The following is a 23,632-nucleotide window of genomic DNA, read 5'->3' on the forward strand; positions in this document are numbered from 1 at the left end:
CCCTCTCTCTCCCCCCCTCCTCTCCTCTCTCTCTCCTTTTCCTCTCCTTTCCCTCTCCTCTCTCTCTCCCCTTCCTCTCCTCTCCCTCTCTCTCTCCTCTCTCTATCTCCCTCTCCTCTCCCCTCTCTCTCCTTTTCCTCTCCTCTCTCTCTCCTCTCCCTCTCTCTCTCCCCTCCCTCTCTCCTCTTTCTCTCTCCCCTTCCTCTCCTATCCCTCTCCTCTCCTCTCCCTCTCTCTCTCTCTCTCCCCTTCCTCTCCTCTCCCTCTCCTCTCTCCCCCACCCTCCTCTCCTCTCTCTCCTTTTCCTCTCCTTTTGTCTCTCCCCCCTTCCTCTCCTTTTCCTCTCCTTTCGCTCTCCTCTGATTGAACACTCCTGCAAACCTTATATTTAATGATAAAATAAATAAACTTATGACTGTGAATATAACTGGTGCGGTGACTCGGGGGTTCCAATGTGCGCTACAAACCCCATTTGTTGAATTTCTCAGCCAAGAAGGTGTAGAATATTCCCAGAATATTTGCTATGACCAGCATAACCAGGGACGTCAACATTTTGGCAATGTTCCCATTCTGTATCAGCAGGGTTGGGGTAAGATGGGAAGGGTAGGGGATGGAGAGGAGTGAATGACTACACAGAACATCACATTTATCATTCGCGCGGAACATCAAGTAGGCCATATACACTCAGCTCGTGCTGTCAATGTGTGAAAGTATTTTTTTTGCAAGAAGATTTATTTTGCCTTAAACAGTGTTCAATATGTCGTCGTCACGATGACCACCTTTCCATTTATCCATTTTGCCAAAACGATTTCTCTGAGAAAACAATACACCGTGACCATTGCCTTCCCAATTACAAACGACCTCGGTGACTGTTTTCCACAAACTGCAGTGCATAAGTGACAAAATCGAATGAATACTATTTCACTATTCCAGGTACTGTATCATGGCTCTTTGGAGTGGTGGGGAAAAGGAAAAAACAGGGTCTCTGTGGGAGCTGGTCTTTCATTTTGAAAGATGTAATTTAATGTAAAACTTGTAATTTACGAGGTTCTGTATTTTATTTTTAAAAGCACACCAAAAGCCCAGCTTGCTCAATGCATGGCATCATAGGCGTAGTGATGGCGGGGTGCACAGGGCGATCGCCCTGAGCGCGAACATAGATGGGGCACCAAATGGCGTTTTCATGCTCTGAACCATATATAAATTACAATACAACGAACTCGTGAGAGCATGAGACGTAACTTTCAAAAGCACGTTTTACATTTTAAACTCAGTGCTACGTCTACGTGTCAGTGTATTATGTGATGTTTAAAAAAAATTCCATGCGGTTTAACATTTTTACGGCACGGCATTTTACGGCACGGCATTTTACGGCACGCCATGCACAATCGCCATGCCCATCGGGCAGAGCCGTCTAGAACAGTGTTTGTCCGTCTGTATGTATGTCCCCTCAAACGTATACCAATCAGAGCTGAGAATCTGGTCACATGACAGGGTGATGTGATTACGTCTGATGTCATTACAGCGGTGCTGCGGCTGACTCTCCACACACCGCCATTTTGATTTATATGCCGTTCAGGCCGATCATATTGTCGAACCTGTGATATATCACAATCGCCATGCTCTACCTTTACGTTTTTCATTTAGTGTGAAACACAAACAAACCGATTGTTAAAATGGTCATCAAATATCGAAAGCATCGGCGTTACATCCCTTCCAACAATACGGTACATGTAGGCCTTAAGCTTCATGCCTCAGTGCCTCACGGTCCGCTTCGGACAAATTAAACCCAGGTTTCTTAATACAGTGGTATCGTTTCAGTAGTATCATTTTTTTATTTTTTTATTTTTTTTGTATACTGAATCGAGGCTCGTGAAAGAGCTAACATTTATTTCACAAACAAATCAACCAGACAAACAAAATATACAAAAAGAGGGAGCGGAAGACAAGATGGGGAGAGAAAGGAAAGCACACAACCACAACATTTGAGAGCAGGGAGAAGTGTGGGAGGGAGAGGGCTTGGGGGGAGGAGGCGTGGGAAGGGGGAGGGGAGAGGTATAAAACACAAGGGGACCGACATTAGCGGGGGTAGAAAAGATCAAGGTTTTGGATGGGGGAGGATAAGAGATGGTGGTGAACAGCTGTTTTAAAGACCTGGAGGGTGGAGTGGGATTGAAGAGAGTGAGGGAGTTTGTTCCAGAGGCGGGAGAAAAGAGGAATGAAGGAGTGAAGGTGAGCAGAAAGTCTTGATTTGGGCAGTTTAACCATGAGGGTTGCAGGCAGATCTTGTGCGACCTGTAGGAATATTTGGGGGACAGAGCCCAGAGAGAGCTGGGGGGGGGCAAGGCCAGAGAGGAGTCGGTAGAAGACGGAAAGACCACCAACCTGCCTGCGGTGAGTGAGTGAAAGGCCCTTGGAGTTAGCTTCATCACGGGAGATTCCATTGATTCTGAACGCTTTGGTTTCAACAGCGTGAAGACGAGCTAGGTGTGAGGCAGGAGCACCAGACCAGAGGGGAGAGCAGTATTCCATAGAGATGCGGATGAAAGCCTTGTATGTGGTGAGGAGCTCAGGTGTGCCAAGGAAGGACTTCGCACGACGGAGGATGCCCAGTCGGCGACTGGCTTTGGAGGCCAGATTTGAAATGTGGTTTTCCCTGGAAAGATCATGGCAAATAGTGAGACCCAAAAGCTTGAGTGACAGAACTTCTTGGAGAGGATTATTCAGAAAGTGGATGGGAGGGTTGTCCAGTCGGTCTTTTCGGAGAGACATCGTAAGAGTATGAGATTTATCAGGATTGAAAGACATGTTCCATTTGTTTGCCCAGTCTGTGATTTTGTCCAGGTCTGCAGAGAGTGAAGAGGCCGCAGACTGCCGATCTGAGGGATGAGGAATGGAGCGACAGAGAGTAGAGTCGTCAGCAAAGAGATAGAGAGGATTTTCAAGAGAGTCAGAGAGATCATTGATGAAGACCAGAAAAAGCACAGGCCCCAGAACACTACCTTGGGGAACTCCAGCCTGAACAGGAAGAGGAGATGAGAGAAACCCATTCAGGGCCACACGTTGACTACGACCAGAGAGGAAGTCCGCCAGCCATGCGTGGAGATTTCCATGGATACCAAAGGAGGAGAGTTTGGTGAGCAGAGCAGGGTGCCAGACCGTATCGAAGGCACGTGAAATGTCAAGGGAGACAGCTCTAATTTCCTGTTTGGCGTTGAGGACCTCCATCCATTGTTGAGAAAGCAGAAGCAGCATGTCCAGAGTAGTGACCAGGTCTGAAACCAAATTGATGATCAGAGATCAAGCCATTGGAGAAGAGGAAAGATTTCATATCTGAAGCAATGATGGATTCCATGACTTTACTGATAATTGGGAGAAGGCTGATTGGTCTGTAGTTGCTGGGATCTGTTTTTGCACCTTTTTGTGCAAAGCGGTGATGTTGGCTGATTTCCAAGCAGATGGCAGATGACCTTGAGCAAAAGAGAGGGTGAAGAGAACAGAAAGAGGGAGTGAAAGAGCGGAAGAACATGATTTTAGGACCCGTGGGCTGATGCCGTCAGGACCAGTTGCAGAATCAGAGTCGAGGGTTGACAGAAACCTTTCCACCTTGTCAGGAGGAAAGGACACAGAGTCCAGGAGCAGCTGGGTACGACTGGGTACGGTGGGTACAGAGAGGGATGGGTTTGGGACACAAGATTTAGAGGCAAACACAGAGTTGAGGCATTCAGCTTTTTCACGTGCGGAGTCAGCCGTAAAGCCGTTTGAGGTGAGGGAGGGGATGGGGGGGGGGGAACAAACACCAGAAACAGATTTGACCAGACGCCACCAGGATTTGGAAGAGGGAGACAGATAAGAGAGTTCGGTCTTGAGAACGGTGAGATATTGTTTCCTGGCTCTCCTGAGGGTGGACACACACTTGTTTCGGGCTTTGTGAAAGGAAATGAGATTTCCTTCCATTGGATTTGCTTTCCAGGAGACGAAGGCAAGTTGTTTCAGGGCAACAGCCTCACCACAAGATTCCGTGTACCATGGACGGGAGGAAGGGTATGACAACTGAAGACGAGATGGGATAAATCTGTGCATGAGAGAGAGCAATTTACTTTGAAAGTATTCCCAGGATGAGTTGATGTCAGAGGCGGTAGAGATGGGAGACCAGTCCAGATGATTGATGGCTGCTTGAAGACCGTGCCAGTTGGCCTGAGTGAAATGCCAGACTCGTCGACGCTGAGGAGGCTCTCTGAGAATGGTCAGAGAGATGTCCACTTTGACAAGCACATGATCAGATGAGCCGATTGGAGCAGAAGAAGAGCAGCAGACATTTTCAGGGAAGTTAGTCATAACCAAGTCCAGAAGAGAAGATGCTCCGTTGACTGAGATCCGGGTCGGGAAATTGACAGATTGTGTCAGTCCCAGTGAGTCGCAGAAGTCCTTTGCTGAAGAGCCATGGCTGGTGAGAGAGGTGCCCACACCCAGCCAACTGGCATGGTGACAATTGAAATCACCACATATGAGGAAGAGAGAGTTGGGATGGGTAGATAGAAGTTGGTCCATATTATCAGACAGCGAGATGTCGATGGAGTCATCACTGTTTGGTGGACGGTACAACACACATATGAACAAAAGGTGGGAGCGAAGGGGAAGCCGTAGCCAAAGGTATTCCTGGGGGTGAGGTGGAGGGAGGGCAGTGGAGGGCGAGTGAGGAAGAGAGTTTTTTATAAAGATAGCAACCCCACCTCCAGGACGAGGCTCAGGTCTATCATACCGGAGGAGGGAGTAACCTGGGAGAGATACCAAGGCATCAGAGACATCATGAAGGAGGAAAGTTTCCGTTAAGCAAATCACATCTGGTTTGTCAGAAGCAACCTGTATGGAGAGATCAGTCAAGTTTGAGCGAAGGCCCCAGATGTTTGAGGTCCATACCGTTAATGAAGAGGAAGGGGGAGCATGAGGTACAGAACAGGGGGGGGGGGGGAGGGGTAGGGTAAGATGTGGAAGAGGAGGAAGAGGTGGAAGAGGTAGGGAGAGCTGTTGAAGGTGTGTCAGAGATTTCAGAGATTTCAGAATAGCTTGGAGAAAGGGAAGAATGGGGCGGACAAAAGGTTTGATGGAGATTGGGTGAGGCACAGTGAGGTGTTATTTGAGGAGGGGGAAGAGCGAGGCAGAAGGTTGGGGGAGATGAAGGTGAAAGTTGGAAGGGGGAAGAAGCAGGGAGGATGCTTTGAGGAGGAGGGGTGAGAGGGGAGGAGCGAGGGAGAGTCTCGGAGGGGAGGGGTGTGGGGGGAGTTTAGGAGGGAGGGGAGGGAAGGGGCAAGGGGGGAGATTTGAAAGGGATGGGTGATGGGGAGGATTTGGAGGGGAGGGTTGATGGGGAAGTTTTGGAGGGGAGGGGGGATGGGGAAGATTTGGAGGGGAGGGGTGAGATTGGATTTTGGAAAGTGTACGATTCATGGGAAACGAACATTTTTTGCAAAATGAGTTTGAGACCTTCGAGTCAAAAATACGTTTGAGGACGCTCAAGGAGGGGAGTTCTGGAGAGTTTAGGGAATGTAGAAAAGAGGAACTGTAAGAGACGGTATTATTATTATTTTTTTGGAATGAATAGATTTGGTGAGCAAGACGAAAGCATCGTTTTGTAGGAGAAGAAGAAAAAGGTGTTATAATATATGAGAGAAAATAGTTGTTCAGGGATTCGTAGTAATAATAATATTATAGTAAATATACGAGCCACAAATAGAAACTGTGCATTGTTAAAACTCTGTCTGAATTGGAAAATACTAGGGCATGCCCGTACGTGGGTGCCCGTTCCTTGCCAAAAAAAAAAAAAAACGCTACCCGTACGCCCGTACGCCCGTAAACAAAAAAAACAACGCTCTTCGCTTCCGCCCTTCGCTCTGACTGAATTGGGAGAAATAATGCGCATAAGAAATCGAGAAATTATTATTTTCTCCGGAAGAAATCGAATTACGAACCGTAATGGCGCAGGCTCTCGGGCTCGCAACAACGCGTTCTGTGATTGGCTGCCGGAAGTGAAGTCTTCACTGTCGCAAATGTGAAGCGATGAATACGATGAATCGCAAATTAGTTTTTATTAGTTTTAAAACATAGTTTAACGGCAACATAGTTTTCCAACGTGAAATAAATGAATACGCTCTCAAATGTGCCGTCCGAGGCAGAGTCTGTTCGCCACGTTCGGCACACGTGATAGCTCGCTGCTCTCTGATTGGTTGAATCGTTTTTTGGACATAGCTCGGTAACTACTTGTCCGATTAATATGAAACCTTGAAAAGGCACATCCTCGGGTCCCCAGCAATATACCTGGCAAGTTTAAAGTATATCGGACCCGTGGTTGTCGAGAAACAGCGGTCACAGACATACAAACATACAAATATACAAACATACAAACATACAAACATACACACAGAGATTACTGGAATTATAGATAGATAACAACAATGTAACATTTCCATGTAAACTTTAATAGGTGGATTATGAGACCATAACAAGACGGTAGAACTGCATTTGTAATGTCCATCACAATGACATAACGAGTCCAAGTTCGGAGCAGGGGTCAAGCGACAGCGACACAAGTTCGTGACTGTGTTGGGGTGGATACGGCGAAGTCCTGGAATGGTGTGGGCAGTGGTCACTGCAGTCTGGAACCTGTTGCGGAGATGAGTCACCCGTATCCATCTGTCCTGTCTTGGCGTCGTCACACGTGGACGTCCTGAACGTAGGCCATCGGCAACGTCATTAGTGTTCTGGCAACGTCTCACCAATGCAGAAATGGTGTTTCGGTGACGATGGAAATGCACAGCCACTTGACGGTGAGACATTCCCCCACGGATCATCCCAATAGCCTCGTGACGCTGTGCAGTTGAGCCGTGGCATGACGTGCGTTTCATTAGCCACTTAATTTTTTGAACGATTGAAAATCAAACAATTAACCTTACCAAAGTTAAAGCAGTTTGTGACATTCATGTGCTCCATGCAGTTTCTCACGATGCACATGCAAAAACGTGTTGCACGTGCCCATACCGAAACCATTGACGTCACGAAACGTGTCGCGTGCATACCGGAGGGGAGAAGGGGAGGGATAGGGTGAAGGGGAGGGGTAGGGTGGAGGGGGGAGGGGGGAACGGCTAGCTTGGCAAGCGATAGCAGGCTTTTTACTTTTATTTTTACCTCAATGAGGGCTATATAATATATAGTCCGTGCTTGGAGCCTTCAAGTTCAACATAAAGTTTTTTAATGAAAAATAATGCAGATGTATAACAATCCACCAATGCAAGTTCAGAAATGAATTCAGATCCTTTACTTTGCGATACAAACGCAATTCCCGCCATTTCCACTCACGATCGTGGCCTCCACAGAGACCGCGCCTCTTCTTCCTCTTAGTCTTACAACCTCGTCTCACTTCTTTCACTCAAAATGCACGAAATTCTGCCGCATCAAATTATGTAGAGGCCTCCTCGGGGGGATATAAGGTAGATAAGGAAGGCGTTGTAACAGAAGAATCAAAATAAAAGTGGAAGAACATGAGGAAATGGGAGCTATTCTGGACCCACAGCCAAACCCGACAAACCATTGCAATACACCCCGAACGTCTAGCGCCGCCACAAACCACCATGGAATTGCAGGTGGCGCGGTTTTTTTAAACCATTGATATTAAAATAAAACGTAGCCTAAAACCACCAGGATTTTATGCCGATTCCGAATCTGTGTCTAAAACTTTTCTCCGATGTGTAGTTCTTGAGTTATAAGCGGACATCCAGACAGACACACATATACAGTATATACACACACACACACACACACACACACACACACACACACACACACACACACACACACACACACACACACACACACACAAACACACACACACAAACAAACACACACACACACACACACACACACACAGACACAGACACTCCTCCTTTATATATAGAGAAGATATTGTTGCGGATATGGGATTTGCATCCATCCATATCCGCTTGTAAATATTCCCCTATTTCCTCAATACTTCCCAACTATCCCCAATCCCCCATTCCCTAGTCCCATTTTCTGTAAACAACACTCTGTAGACCCGACCTCCCCCTATTTCCCCCGTTAAATGTCGTGCCCAGGTTCACCGCATCTCATGTAAGACAACTATAGGACATCTTGCTAGTTATTCTTAGTCTATGTCAGTTAAGGACTCGTTTCCATTAATTCTGACCCTTCGTTGCACCAGAATGTGATTGTATGGCACCGTTAGGAAGTTTAGGACCTCCCAATACCTCCCCGCAGCTCTTCCTCACGGTTCAGCAACAACAACAACAGCAACGGCGGCGGCGTGCACAGGGAGTGCGCGTCCTCACTCCGGCTTGGTTGGTAGGGGGTGTTGGGAGGGCATGAGGCCTTCCCAACGAGCCGCCATCGAACATGTGCTTGACGGGGTTACCAAATAGGGGCTCCCTGTCAGCTCCTCGTCCAGGGCGGAGCCCGGTAACCCCCGCACCCAATGGAAGCGGCGGACCGGCCCCAGGGGGGCGGAGCCAACCAGCCGAGGGCGTGTCACTCCCCGCTGAGCATGCGCAGGAAGAGGGAGGTGACGTCAGATGCGCGCTGAGCTTGGAGCAAGCAAGACGTACCCTCCGAGCGCTGTGAGGCCTCCCCGCATCTCTGGACTGGACCGTGCTTTATCCTGTCCCCGAGCCAAGGTGCACCTTGTGCTATCGACCTACCTGTCCCTTCCTGCCATCAATCCCTGTGTAAGTCAGCTTTGTTCCGTTTGTCTGTGGTCTGTCTGGGATAAGATAAGACTGTAATTAAGTGCCTATCTCTTCTGTGTCTTTACCTCACTACCGTGTAATCTACCCCCTTTTCTCCACCACTGTAATTATACCCTCCTCCGGAGGTCTTGAGAACTGTACCCCTTGCGTCGTTTCATCTATCCCAGTCGTTGTGTCCTTTCCATCATTGATTTAGCATAGCGCGATTTGGTCAACGTCTGGGTGGAATCGGGGTCTAGTCGGGGAATAACTGTTCGGTCGCGGTCATACCAACCGCTCGGTCAAACATAACATCTAAACCGCGTCCGTAACAATTGGTGTCAGGAGTGGGATTCGAACCTGGGCCTAAATTTATTTAGCCCAAATTTTGGACACCAATTGTGTTATTACCGTAACAATTGGTGTCGAGGAGTGAGATACGAGGCCCGAACCAAATTTTTAAAACATGTAGGAAAAAATTTTTTGGTCAAAATTATAAAGTACCGAAATTTGATTTTGTTTTACAAAAAACCCGAATTTTGAAAGTCGCGCTATGGCAGATCAAGACGGCTGGGTTCCGGTAGAGGAGAGTGGGGTAGAATCGACCCAGGACCCCAGGGAAGAAGTGGGGAAAATGGTGGAGGAGAGTAAAGAAGGTGTGGTTGAGGGGGTATCAGGTGCACAAAATGGCGCTCTCGCGCACGTGGTTACAGCGGCACCAAATTTTGCCGCGCCCGTGACCGTAGCAGCAGGCTTTGATGTGGGGGACTTCATGGCGCAATTCACCGAGATGCTGAGAATAGAGGGGGAGAAATTGAGTAATAAAATGGAAGCAATAACGAACGGATTGGGAAACCAAATTGAAGCAATAACCAACAGAATGGGTGACCGCATGCAAAAATATGGGGAGACCATGGATCGCATGGTGGGCGAAAGGGTCCCAGGGGTGCACGAGGAGGTAACGCGGGTCGAGAAGCGCTGGTTGAGCGAAGTGGAGGAAAGCACGGGTAACCGGACCGGGGTAGAAATCGCGACACGGGGTTTGGAAAAGCCGGCGACCGATGAGTTAGAGGGAATTTTATTAAAGCCAACGGTCATCGAGGTGAGTAAAGAAAAAGTGGAAGTGGGCATTGAAATTGAAGAGACCGGGGACTTAGAAAACCACTCGCGGCGGGAGGAAAAGATGGAATATGTGCAAAGTCCCTGTTCACATCACGATGCTGTGCTTAACCCGAATGGAAGTTTGCAGGTTTTGGTGCAGGGAGGAAGAAGAACCCCGAAGGTGAGACGTGCTGTGTATTGTGCTGGGAGATTTTGTAAAAGGATGTTTAGCGACAAAAGAATTGTCGCGCGATTGGGATCGATATGGCACCCGGGCGTTGGTGAAGGGTCCCGTGTGAGTAAAAATGGCACGCGTGTGAGGAAAAAGTGTGCGTCGGCGAGTGGGTGTGTTATAAAGTGTGGGAGTGAAACCGAGTGCGAGCGAGAATGCACGTCGGTGTGTACGGGGTGTGACACAGGGAGTGAGAGCAATACGGAGTGTACGTGCGAGGGTGAGTGTGACACGGAGAGTAAGGTGGTGGTGGAACGTGTGCGAGAAAGCACACCTGAATTGGTGGTAGCGCGAGTGTGGGAGAGCCCATGTGAACGCGTTAGTGGGTGGATGCCAGAGTGCACGCCCATGGTGAGTGTTACGGAGGACGTAACGGAGGAGAGGTGTGGACCGAGGTGTGCGAGCGGCGAGTGTGCGCAAGAGTGTGCGCGAGAGGTGTGGTTTGTAACAGGGAGTGCATTGGTGGAATGTACGGACGGCGTTGGAACGCCGGATTTGGTGAGGGTGAAAGGGGTAGCGTATGCGTGTGAGCATGCAGGTGAAGCATCGACGGTAACCGGGTTAGCGGTTAGGGCGACGGATAGCCGATGCGAGCACTCGGGGCGCGGCGTGCTTTGTTGGATGCAGGGCCCGGCGCGGATCGAAGCTGCGTCGTTTCTCTTCGAAGCGTCGTTGCCGATTCGGGCTTGGCCCCGCCCTGCACGGTCGAGTCCGGGCCTTGGCGGGCGAGGCGACCGGTACGGTTCAAGGGCGAGTGGGAGGAAGCGGAACGGTGCCCCCTCATGGGGACGGGGTTCCGACCGAGGGAGATTGAGCCATCGGGCCCGGGACCGCAAGGTGCCGCGCCGAGATGGTGCGTGGAACCTCGGCCCAACCAAACCACCTCCCTTGAACCGAAAGCCGGACGGATTCAACCTGCAGGCGACCAAACCACCCGAATTCATTGCTCGGCTTTACGAACCGAGTTTAATGATGTCATGACGCACCGAGGCTAGGATATAGCGGACTGTGATGATGATGGTAGTGATTTGATACGAAATTTATAATAGTGGGTAGAATTGGCAGTAAATGGAAAATTTTTGAATTGGTTGGAATTTGGACGAGCAAAATTGATAGTGGGACCTCCCCGATGTGGTGGGATGGGCAATCCACCATCCCTCACGGCGAGGGGGGGGCAAAGGAGCACTAGCTTATGGGGTGTATGGCAGTGAAAACTAGCCCGGGTGGGTTAGGATATTGTGTGTAGGGATCTAGCGAAGATGACATTAGGCAACGTTAAGGTTAGTTAGTGACAAGGATACCTGTAGAGGGGACGCAGGTAGATTAGAGTGGATGATAATGACGAGGGAGCGCAATAGTTTAAAGGGACGACTGGGAAGCGCAAGTTTCAGAGGGGAGTAGTTAGATGAGATGATGCTGTGTGAGAACTGGACAGGTGTGTGGAGCAGTGTATGAGTAGTGAGTGTTGTGGATCAGCGCGAATGCGCTTGGGGGAGAGAAGGGTGCAGGCGGCACCAAGTATGAGAGCACAGGTGTGCAAGTACAGGTGTGTGGAATATATGGAGCAGAGAATGAGTGGTGTGGAGAGAGTTGGAGTAAGTGGTACGGAGTGGTGTGCATGGTGCGAAGGTGTGAATGGGGGAAGAGTGAACCCCCATCACGAATACCCGGGGCGGGTAGTGTAAGTGTTAGGTAGAGGGTATAGGTAAATTGTGGTTGGATATTGGCATCTGTGGTGCAGGTGACAGAATGGTATTTGGATGGGTGCATTAGTGTTGTGGAAATGGCTTGGCGTGTAGCCTGTTAGTGTGTGTAGTTGGTTTGGGCACTCCACCACTGTGAGGATGTCGGCCAGGTGAGGCCGCAGGTGGGCTCTGGGAGCCGGTAGTAGTTGTTGTGGATGGGGCCCGAGGATCCGGAGGACGGACCCGGGTAGCCCAGTGCCAGAGGGCACCGAGTGGGGTGACAGAGCCAGGAGGGGCCTTCCCCAGCTGGATAGGTTAGGGTGAGGAGCTAGGTAAGCTCGGGTGGCAACTGCAGTGGTGGAGGTGTGCAGGTGGGTAGACCTGCTGGGAGAGCTACACGTCGCAGCCCAGAAATTGTGCGAGGGCACCGGGAGATGAATCGGGGGAGTGAGACCCCAAATTGAGGAGCACCACAGTTTGGTCAATGGGAATTGGTTTTTAGAACCCATAGTGTAAGTTGGCCAATGGATTGGCAGGGAAAGACCCCGGGTAGTGTAAAGTGTGTTAAAGTCATTTAGAAAGTAGTTAGGATGAAGTCTCCTCGCACCATCTGCATCCACTCACCTGAGATGACGTACCTCCACACCATGCCATGTTTTGTTATTTTACTGTGCAAATGTTTGGAATGTGAGACGCATCATGACGTGGGTGTGACATTGTGCTTTGTTGTTCCATCTCTTCCTCCCTATGAGGATTGATGACGAATTGGGTGATGGCAAATTTTGGATAGAGGGATTGTGGTGACGAATTTGGTATAGAGGAAATATGGGGAGACGTGACAGTAGCGACGGATTGGTAATGTGTAGATTTTGTACATATGGGGTAAGGGCAAGGGTAGTGTAGGTGACAGGGGGGTGACGTACGGTAGGGACGAGCTTTCTCACTTCGCCCTCCGTACGCATTTCGCCTTGCATTGCCTTATTGATGTGTACCCTTGTGACCTTACCCCTCGCTCATTTGTCTCTTTTGTCTCCCACATGACCTGTGCGCCATTGGGCGCCGAGGGGAGCGTGCGTGAGTCGGCCATTGTGCGCCCGGCACTCTCAGAACCAGCTGTCTGCATCGATGCACCACATTATGGACCACATGTCTGTGGCCGAGCACCACTTATGGACCCCATGGGTTGGGGCATGGCCCCTCTGCTGGAACCGGCCATGAGGGCCCGAAATCTTGCTGGCGGACCTTGGCCACAGGGCACCGATGCCCCACAGGTGAACCACACTAGTCGGCCCTGTGGGCCATAAATAAAGAAAATAAAATGGACACGTTGGGCACACTTTATTGCAAATAGGCCGCCAGTAAGAAAATGAAAGAAAGACAACAACTGGAAGACAATAATAATAACCAGCAGAGGGAGCCGAAGAGCAAGAGACACCTGCAGGGTTACGGGTTGTTGTTTTTATTTTCATGAACAATGGTGACTGCACCGATTGGTGCTTGGGTGTGTATTGGTGCATTTTTGGGTGCTTTAATGGTGCATTGATGCAGAGCAGACTGTCTCCCCCCCAGAAAGAACAATCACAGGTCCTGGGTTAGTCTTGTAAATAAAGTAGCGTCAATTGTAAATAATGCTCCCTACCGGCTGTATGTTTAATTTGAGGATGCTTTCCGCGATTCGGTTATCCTGTGGGTGTGTTTCTGTTAGGAGAAGGGTGCAACGTCGCAGGGGGACATATTTACTCATTTGTGAACATCTGTAAAACTGTCGCACTCAGGGTTGAGTTAATAGTAGAGGGAACGACATCTGAGTGCCACACTAAAGTAGGTAAAAATTTATCGGGTCCGGACGCCCCGAGGTAGAGAAGGGTGCAATGTTGCGGATATGGGATTTGCATCCATCCATATCCGCTTGTAAATATTCCCCTATTTCCTCAATACTTCCCAACTATCCCCAATCCCCCATTCCCTAGTCCCATTTTCTGTAAACAACACTCTGTAGACCCGACCTCCCCCTATTTCCCCCATTAAATGTCGTGCCCAGGTTCACCGCATCTCATGTAAGACAACTATAGGACATCTTGCTAGTTATTCTTAGTCTATGTCAGTTAAGGACTCGTTTCCATTAATTCTGACCCTTCGTTGCACCAGAATGTGATTGTATGGCACCGTTAGGAAGTTTAGGACCTCCCAATACCTCCCCGCAGCTCTTCCTCACGGTTCAGCAACAACAACAACAACAACAGCAACGGCGGCGGCGTGCACAGGGAGTGCGCGTCCTCACTCCGGCTTGGTTGGTAGGGGGTGTTGGGAGGGCATGAGGCCTTCCCAACGAGCCGCCATCGAACATGTGCTCGACGGGGTTACCAAATAGGGGCTCCCTGTCAGCTCCTCGTCCAGGGCGGAGCCCGGTAACCCCCGCACCCAATGGAAGCGGCGGACCGGCCCCAGGGGGGCGGAGCCAACCAGCCGAGGGCGTGTCACTCCCCGCTGAGCATGCGCAGGAAGAGGGAGGTGACGTCAGATGCGAGCTGAGCTTGGAGCAAGCAAGACGTACCCTCCGAGCGCTGTGAGGCCTCCCCGCATCTCTGGACTGGACCGTGCTTTATCCTGTCCCCGAGCCAAGGTGCACCTTGTGCTATCGACCTACCTGTCCCTTCCTGCCATCAATCCCTGTGTAAGTCAGCCTTGTTCCGTTTGTCTGTGGTCTGTCTGGGATAAGATAAGACTGTAATTAAGTGCCTATCTCTTCTGTGTCTTTACCTCACTACCATGTAATCTACCCCCTTTTCTCCACCACTGTAATTATACCCTCCTCCGGAGGTCTTGAGAACTGTACCCCTTGCGTCGTTTCATCTATCCCAGTCGTTGTGTCCTTTCCATCATTGATTTAGCATAGCGCGATTTGGTCAACGTCTGGGTGGAATCGGGGTCTAGTCGGGGAATAACTGTTCGGTCGCGGTCATACCAACCGCTCGGTCAAACATAACATCTAAACCGCGTCCGTAACAATATTAAAGTAGCGGAAGTTTTGTGTCCGACCGTCATGCTGCGTCATTACTTATATTATGTCATTACGGCGTAAACACCCGCTCACTTAGAGAGCGGCAGGAAAAGTCATTCCTCTTTGGGGTAAATAGATTACAGTCTCTCTATGCTCGGGTCTCAAGAACATTGGGTGTGTGTTCATTTACCAAGTTTCTTCTGGAGAGATCGCCAAGTGGTTAAATCATTCGAGCAAGCACCACATTCAAAACCGCTAAGGAATGGCTGGCTTGGCAAGCGCTAGCTAGCTGCTTGGTAAATGAGCACACCTCCAACCCTTGTGGGGGGTATGTAGATTACAGTAGATCTTCCCTCAGTTCTGTAAGTAAAACTTACCTCATGGATGTCTGGATTCCTCTAAAAGTCTTTCTTTAACATTATAAACAGCATTAGCGACTGTTTAAAAAGCTAATCATGTGTGTTTGTGGTTTATAATATTTTACAATCCCGGCTACGTCGCTGTTAGACTTTTGGTCTTGTTTGTATTATTACTAATCACCTCTGCACAGTAAACTAGAATGGCACTCAGGAGAGAGCATACCTCCACCAAGTGAACAGTTTACGTTTTGTATCCCAGAGTAGATGAAAAAATCACAATACAGAATCACATTTAATCAAAATCAATCACAGGAATCACCATAGGTCTGGTATTTCATACCCTGATCTACCCCTCATTTTTGGCCATATCACTCAATGGTGAAGAATCACTTTCAAAATTCCACGAGCCTGATCCGGATCTGGATCTTCACCAAAATTGAATCGATTCTTCCTTGTCACACACACAACCTGTCCACCAAGTTTCGTCCAAATCCATCCATAACTTTTTGAGATATCCTGCTATGTATCGTTTTTGGCCCCATCTCCCAATGGTGAAGAATCACTTTAAAAATTCTATTCGTCGGATCCGAATCCGGATCTTCACCAAAATCGAATCATTTCGTCCTTGTCACATACGCTACATCTCTGCCAAATTTCGTCCGAATCCGTCCACAACCTTTTTGAGATATCCTGTTCACAGACAAAGAGACAGACAGACAAGGGTGAAAACATAACCTCCATCCACCTTTGGTGGTGGAGGTAATAAAACCGTATTCGTAAATAAGGGGCTTCCATTTGCGTAAATCTCTTAGTAGTAGCCAGCGAAGCCGGTGTTGTGAATGAACGCGTACATATTATGTTGAAAAGCCAGATTTTGCTGAATCCTTTGAGAATTTCGAAGCTTTGACGCACCAAATCACTCAATGGAGGCCGCCATCTTGCGGATGCGGAAGTATGCATAAAAAATTGCGAAAAAGTTCAATAGGAGTTTGTTTCACCCGTCTTTTTTTTATTCACAATCTTATGCACCTCTAATTTGTAATTAAAATACTTTAAGACCAACCTCGTTCCCTGGGCCCGCATGTGTCCTGGTTATCTTCAACAAAAATCGTCACCAAACACCGGAACCAATGAGATTCGAGCATTTGAAAAAATATTTCAAAAAAACTTATTACCGCGTTTCGGAGGCTGAAAACGGCGTCAAATATTCTAAAATTGACGAAGAATTATTTTTTAGAAATCTCGTGGCCGTAGGGATAGTTTTTCACGGCCAGAAATATCCGAAGTTGAGATGGAATTCACCAAATTAATCAAGAAGGAAATTTTATAAATTTTAATCTCATCCAGAATGCAAATAGTGTCATTTTGAACTAGGTACGGTACCTACTACACCTACCAACTACCTAACCTACTGATGCCATAGTGATGGGTAAAATAGTGGCAAGAGGCTTTGGCTTCGCTGGCTCATTGCAGCTTTGCAGTAGGGTACTAGGAAGAATTGTGTACTCTCCGGATTTGAAAGAAAATTCAGATTAGATGATGTTACTTTCAGAAGACCAGCAACGGCACCCGCCCTATGGGTGGGGCTTCAATTGGGAGGCTCAAATGAAAAGGCAAAATGTCAGAAATTGAAGGCTTTTTTATTTTAAACGATTCATATAAACATCCGTTAAATCATATCACACGCAAATCATCAAATCACAGTGATGTGGTTTTTTTATTGAAATTCTAAAGATACTGTTTAGATTTTGATGATTTGCGTGTGATATTTAACGGATGTTTATATAAATCGCGTCTCCAAATTGAAGCCCCGCCCTTATGGCGGGTACCGTTGCTCGTCATATATAATGGCGATACAACAATTTTTACCGCTTTGCTTTGAAGAACGGGAATGAAGGGGGAGGAGCGTGTTAATATGTCTGGTTGAAGGCTTTGGGTGGTGAGGGTGAGGGGGGCTTGAAGCCAGATTTTAATCTCACAGCCGCCATTTTGGTGCTCGCCGTCACTGCGATGCGAAGCGAAAGACGCCTCAGAGCTGTCACATTCACAATTCGCTATGTCGTTTGTACTCCCGATACGTGTTTCCTTCATTGTAAAAACTACCAAATCAACAGTTAAAAGGATTTTGAGCTGATAGGTGTTATGGCCTTGGCAAGATCGATGGAGAGAGCGATCTGTTAGCGCATACGCCGCCCAAATAGCTATGTGGAATTCTCTCATGTAGAGATTAAACTCACGTCCTTTGACCTTTGGCCGAGGTCATTATTTACTTTTAATGATGTTTATATACGAATGATGTTAATATTGCTTTTGGGTCGTCCTTTCCACATATCTCGTGGGATTGTGAGTTGCAGAGATGGCCGTGATGGCGGGGAGGAGGTTGGAATTCTCTGGGTGGTGATCATTCAACCCGTGTCCTTATAAAAGGTCTTTGTCTGAGGTCACCGAGTCCGATCAGTGCATCCATGCAGCGATCGGTGCAGCCGTTTGTGCGGCATCCGGGAAAACAACATCGTCACAATGAAAACATCATCACAATAAACGTTATGCAAACGCGAATGTTATGCGGGAGTCCAAACCTGAGAATGCTGGAGACTAAAGCTGAAATTGGGAAAACTAAATAGCCTATTTTACTCCTGGAGATCCCAGGATTACCCACACAAAATATCGATGCGATCGGTTCAGCAGTTTTTACGGTACCTTCGAACGGACAGACAGACAGACGGACGGACATTTGGTGAATTATAGTAAGATGCATCATGGCATGACGTCATGTAGGTTTCATAGAGTTTTATCAGTTGCCCTCTGCCCTCTGCCCTTTTTGAAAAGAATGATGAGCTATAAACTCATCGATGAGCTCATTCAATGAACGACCGATGGAAACAAAATGGCGCCCATGACCAATTGTAATTTTAATGAAATAGTTTTCGGACACTTAGCATCCTTAGAGGTAGTCTATCAAGGTTTTCACCTCACCCTACTCAATGTATATGCTCCGAGTAGCAGCTTAGCTCGTAAAGATTTTTTCACACGACTGGCCAATTACCTTCACACAGTAGCCTTTGATCATTGTATCTGTATTGGAGGAGATTTCAATTGCACCTTTGAACCTAATTTAGATAGAAATACACCAGAACCACATCCAGAATCTCATAAAGATTTATTGAATTGTTTCTCATCACTTGGTCTGCTTGACGCATGGCGTATACAGCACCCTACAACATCTCAGTACACATGGTGCCGTTGTGCTCGTGGGTTAATAACACTTGCAAAACTTGATAGATGGTATATTAATTCCACTTTTAGAAACGGACTCGTGTCTTGTAATCATTTCCCTTCTACTTTCTCTGATCACCACCTGGTTGTACTTGGTCTATCCTTTTCTCAGTCAATTCGTAAAAGTGCGTATTGGACTTTCAATACCAGCTTGTTGGAGGATTGCTGTTTTAGGGATGCTTTCGTAGTTTTTGGGAAACACTCATCCAAAGAAAACCTTGTTACTCTTCTGTTCAGTTATGGTGGGATGACGTGAAAGCCCAGATTCGTGTCTTTTGTCAATATTTTAAGTCCCTTTCCACAAGCAAGAGTAAGATTGCCGTTTCGCTCTTAGAAACTGAAATTTTACACTTAGAGGAAGACTTGGCTAAGTCTCAAAATGGCAGGAAACTTCAGTTATTATTGGAGAAAAAAGCTTATTTAAGAGAACTGATTCATGAAAAAGTAATGGGGATGTCAGTTAGAATCAGAATTCAAAATGTGAAGTTCTCTGACACCCCAAACAAAAGTTTTTTTTCCAGTTAGAAGGGGTTAAGAAGTCCCAAAGGCAAATGTTTTCCTTGCTAGATGCTAAGGGGAATATTACACAAAATGAAAGTGATGTTAAGATGCTTGTGAAAAGGTTTTTTCTGGCTTATTTGCAGAGAAAGCTGTGTGTAAAGATATGGTTGATGATATGACGAATTACCTGCCTTCGTTGAGTTGTGACCAGTGTCAAGGTCTTGAAGAGCCGTTTACTATGGAGGAGCTTAGCACAGCTCTGCGTAGCTTTGAACACGGGAAAGCCCCTGGGATCAACGGCCTTCCAGTGGAATTTTTTGCAGCGTTTTGGGACATTTTAGGTCCAGAAGTACTGCTGGTGCTACAAGAAAGCCTACGCTCTGGCATACTACCCCTCAGCTGTAGAAGAGCAGTTGTATGCCTTCTCCCAAAAGGTGGTGATCTCCGTCAGACAGAGAACTGGCACCCCATCTCATTACTGTGCTCTGACTACAAACGTTTTTCCAAATTGTTGGCCAATCGGCTAAAGGTTGTCATTGGCACTGTTGTCCATCCTGATCAGAGTTACAGCATCCCGGGAAGATCAATCTCTGATAATGTTTTTTAAATTAGAGACTTGATTGACTGTGGCCTTAAGGAGGAAGAGGGGCTTGGGTTGATGTTCCTAGACAGTGAAAAGGCTTTTGATAGCATTGACCACACTTACATGTTCCATGTTCTGCAAAATTTGGTTTTGGTGAAAAGTTTATAGGCTTTGTGAAATTGTTATACAACAACATATTTAGTTTGTGCAAAGTAAATAATCGTCTTTGTCCACCCATTCAGGTTCAGAGGGGTGTTCAGCAAGGCTGTCCTTTGTCAGGGTTGCTGTTCAGCCTTTCTCTTGAGCCACTACTCATAAGTCTGAGAGCCTCTCTTTCTGGCTTTGTGCCTTCTGCAGAAGAGAACCACATCATGGTATCAGCATATGCTGATGATGTCTGTGTAATCATTAAGAATGATAAGGACCTAACTATTCTTGTTGAGTCCTTGCACAGGTTTTACCTTGCTTCACGTTTGCGGTGCAATTGGCAAAAGAGCAAAGCTCTGTGGGTGTCCTCAGCTCACGGTACATCCGGTAGGCTTCCTGCCACCCCCCCTCAGTCTCTTCCAAAAGACATAAGTTGGACAAGAGAAGGGGTTAAATACCTAGGTGTTTATCTTGGACCCAATCAGTACTCCCATATTAACTGGGAAGGAGTGGTAGAACAGGCATCCAAGCGGCTCAACAAATGGAAAAGGTTCCTTCCACAAATGTCCTTTAGAGGCCGAATACTGATTTATTAACACCCTGGTCGCCTCTGCCCTGTGGCATAAATTTATTTGTTTGCAGCCACCAGAAGGCTTGCTTAAAGCTATTCAACAGACACTGGTAAATTTCTTTTGGGGAGGTTACCACTGGTTGCGGATGGACGTACTTTGCCGCCCCGTGTCTCTTGGTGGCCAAGGGCTCATTGACCTAAAGTGTCGGCTGATGGCGTTTCGGCTGAAGTCAATACAACGTCTGCTCAATGCTGAAAAACTGCCCTGGCGCCCTGTGGCACAACGAATACTGAGGCAAGCTGGAATGCTCGGCTACGGCCTTGAGACTTTTTTGATCGAATCCCAAAAAGTTGATGTGTCCCACCTTCCTCTGTTCTACCAGAGCTTGTTGACTGCTTGGCAAGCCGTAGTGGTGAGCCGCCAAAAGGAGTCCTATGAGGTTAAAATGTTTGCGGGAGAACCTCTATTCCTCAACCCACTCTTTCCCCAGGTTCCCAAGAGCCGGTGTTTGGCCCAAAACTTCATTTCAGGTGGCATCAGAAATGTCTGGCATCTTCGTGACTCAGCCAATTGTGGTTGGAGATCTGCCAAGGAAGTCGCTGAGGTTACTGGTACCCGATCAATGAGAGCTGCAGGTCAGGTACTTGTAGAAGTCATTCGTACATCCTTCAGACTTGGGTTGCAGTGGAGTACTGGGGTTAAATGGGCATCCCATAATCCTTCGCTTCCTAACTTACTTGTTGCTTTCACGGGTTCTACTTCTTCCCCAGTCAGTACTGGCTCTTGTTTATTTAGTAGTCTTGAGAGTAAATCTATTTACCAGTTCTGTCTTTCTTTGATTAATGTGAACACCTCTGCAGCAGGAGTTATGAGATGGAAAGCTCTTTTACCCAATGGCCCCCTTCTGAACCTGAATGGAAATCAATGTATGGTACACCCGTATCAAAAAGGTCGGGTGATTTGCAATGGAGACTGGCTCACGGGGTGTTGCCAACAAACACTTTTGTAAACCGTCTGGATGCTATGGTATCGGTGACCTGTCCCTTTTGTAATAATTTCGAAGATTTGTTTCATGGGTATGTTGATTGCATACGATTGTCCTCTTTTTCTTTTACTGAAAAATGTGTTTGGTCAAGTTAATGTTCCTTTTTCTCTCCGGTTGTTTATTTTTGGCCTTGGGGTCACTTCAGCAAAGGGAAAATTGTTCATGTTTTAAAATTATTTCTTGTCAGAGGCTAAACTGGCCATCTATTTGTCGCGAAAAGTGAAAATCAAGGGCAAGCCACCCGAGCAATGCAATGTGATTATGCATTTCCAATCCCTGGTCACAACTCGGTTGAAACTGGAATTTCAGTATTATAGCAGAAATGCAAACATTCAGGATTTTGTTGAGACATGGTGTGTGGGAAAAATATGCGGGGTAAATGAAAATGTATTGGAGATTTACATGTAGGTGTTTCCTTGTCTTTGAAATCTATTGTTTTGGAATGTAGTTCATTTACATTGATTGTTTCTCCTTTTATTTGACTTTCTATGACTTTGGTTGTATTCTTTTGAAAACTGTTTTTTGGTTTATTCTTGTTGATGCTTGTTTTTGTAGTTTTATAATAAAAAGACTTAAAAGTCAAAGTCAGTCAGTCTCTCAGTCACTCTCTCAGTCACTCTCTCTCTCTCAGTCTGTCTCTCTCTCAGTCTGTCTCTCTCTCAGTCTGTCTCTCTCTCAGTCTGTCTCTCTCTCAGTCTGTCTCTCTCTCAGTCTGTCTCTCTCTCAGTCTGTCTCTCTCTCAGTCTGTCTCTCTCTCAGTCTGTCTCTCTCTCAGTCTGTCTCTCTCTCAGTCTGTCTCTCTCTCTCTCTCTCTCTCTCTCTCTCTCTCTCTCTCTCTCTCTCTCTCTCTCTCTCTCTCTCTCTCTCTTTCTCTTTCTCTTTCTCTTTCTCTCTCTGTGATGGAATGTCTCAATTGTAAAAAAAACCTTTCTTTGCTCAGGGCTATCCGATCAGATTCATGAATCCTTCTGTTAAACCTTGGCAGCCTTGATTGTAATCATGAGTTCTATAACTCTGGCAAACAGATGAGGTATGTCTTTGCATGGCCTTCACATTTTACCCTCCCACCCACGGGTCCACTAGGAAATAGAAGGCCACTCGAGAGAAGATGTCAGTGAGAACGGATCATATTGTTAAGCGCACTATGTTTCAGTTCTCTGTGATCATGAAATAAATTTGTTTTGTAGATTCTGAGTTGAAGAGAGCCGAGTCTCTTCTTCGACAATTGCATATTATGTGACAATAAATTCATGATTATTATTGTTATTATTATTATTATTATTATTATTATTATTATTGTCATCATGCTTAACAACCACAATCCTGGAAATACTGCATTCTCTGCATTCCTTTCTGAATCGCAATTGAATTTTTATTTTATTTCACCTTCAATTTCACATCTTGATTTTCTTCATCACAAACTCCCACTGGATTTGCCAGAAAAAAATTCAAACAAGTACACATACATTCAAAGTACACCGCCCCATGCCAAATAATTCAATATGCTGCAGCGCGGCATTGCCGGGGCGCCTCAGGCGCCCGGCAATGCCGCAGTGCAGCTCATTGAGGCTGCATTGGGAGGGAGAGGTGTACACTAATTGATTGATTAATTGTTTAATTAAAATCAATAAAAGATTATCACAAAATATTTTCATAATCAATTGGCTAATCGCATAACTAAACCAGTAGTGCTTCATCCAAAGATGTATCTTTTAGAAATTTAATTAAATAAGTCATTTATAAAAAATTAAATAATTAATTGATTACTCAATAAATAATTAATCGATTAATCAATAAATACTTAATAGATGAAATGATTAATCAATAAATAAAAAATATCCTTGATAGCCACATCACTTGGTCACTCATGTCCAAATATTAGCTTCCCAGCTCAAAAGGTGCCTGAGATATTGGCCAAATGAGAAAGAAAATAAATAAATGATTAATAATGAAAATAAATAAATAATAATCATAAAAAAATTAAATTATTAACCAATTTGGTCAGAGAACACATAAACTACCACTATTTCATCAGAATCTGTAACTTAAAAAAAAAATTTTTTTTGTCATTAATCGAATAATTAAATAATTAATCGATTAATTGATTAATTAATAAATCAAAAATATCCTTTGCAGCCAAATCACCTGGTCATTGGCATGTCCAAATATCAGCTTCCTAACTCAAAAGGTGCCTGAGTTAATAATGGTCAGAAGAGAAATGAAATTTAATTAATTAAATAAGTACTTAATTAAACGCTAATAATTAAATAACTCCTCAATTAATTGATTATTCAAAAAACAAAAAATACCGTATTTGACAAAGGACTTGCTCACTACTGTGCCGAAATTTCAGCTTCCTAGCTCAAAGGATGGCTGA

The 23,632-nt window shown here is 46.4% G+C and overlaps 1 protein-coding gene across 1 annotated transcript in view; it reads right to left on the bottom strand.

Annotated features, from left to right (window-relative positions):
• The window catches only part of LOC137432274 (uncharacterized), a 127,341-nt gene that overhangs the window by 19,667 nt on the left and 84,042 nt on the right, over window positions 1–23,632 (bottom strand). The gene's annotated exons all lie outside the window — the stretch shown is intronic.

Source organism: Myxine glutinosa, chromosome 8, assembly GCF_964187855.1.
Source record: "Myxine glutinosa chromosome 8, kmMyxGlut1.1, whole genome shotgun sequence".
NCBI classification, from domain to species: Eukaryota; Metazoa; Chordata; class Myxini; order Myxiniformes; family Myxinidae; genus Myxine; species Myxine glutinosa.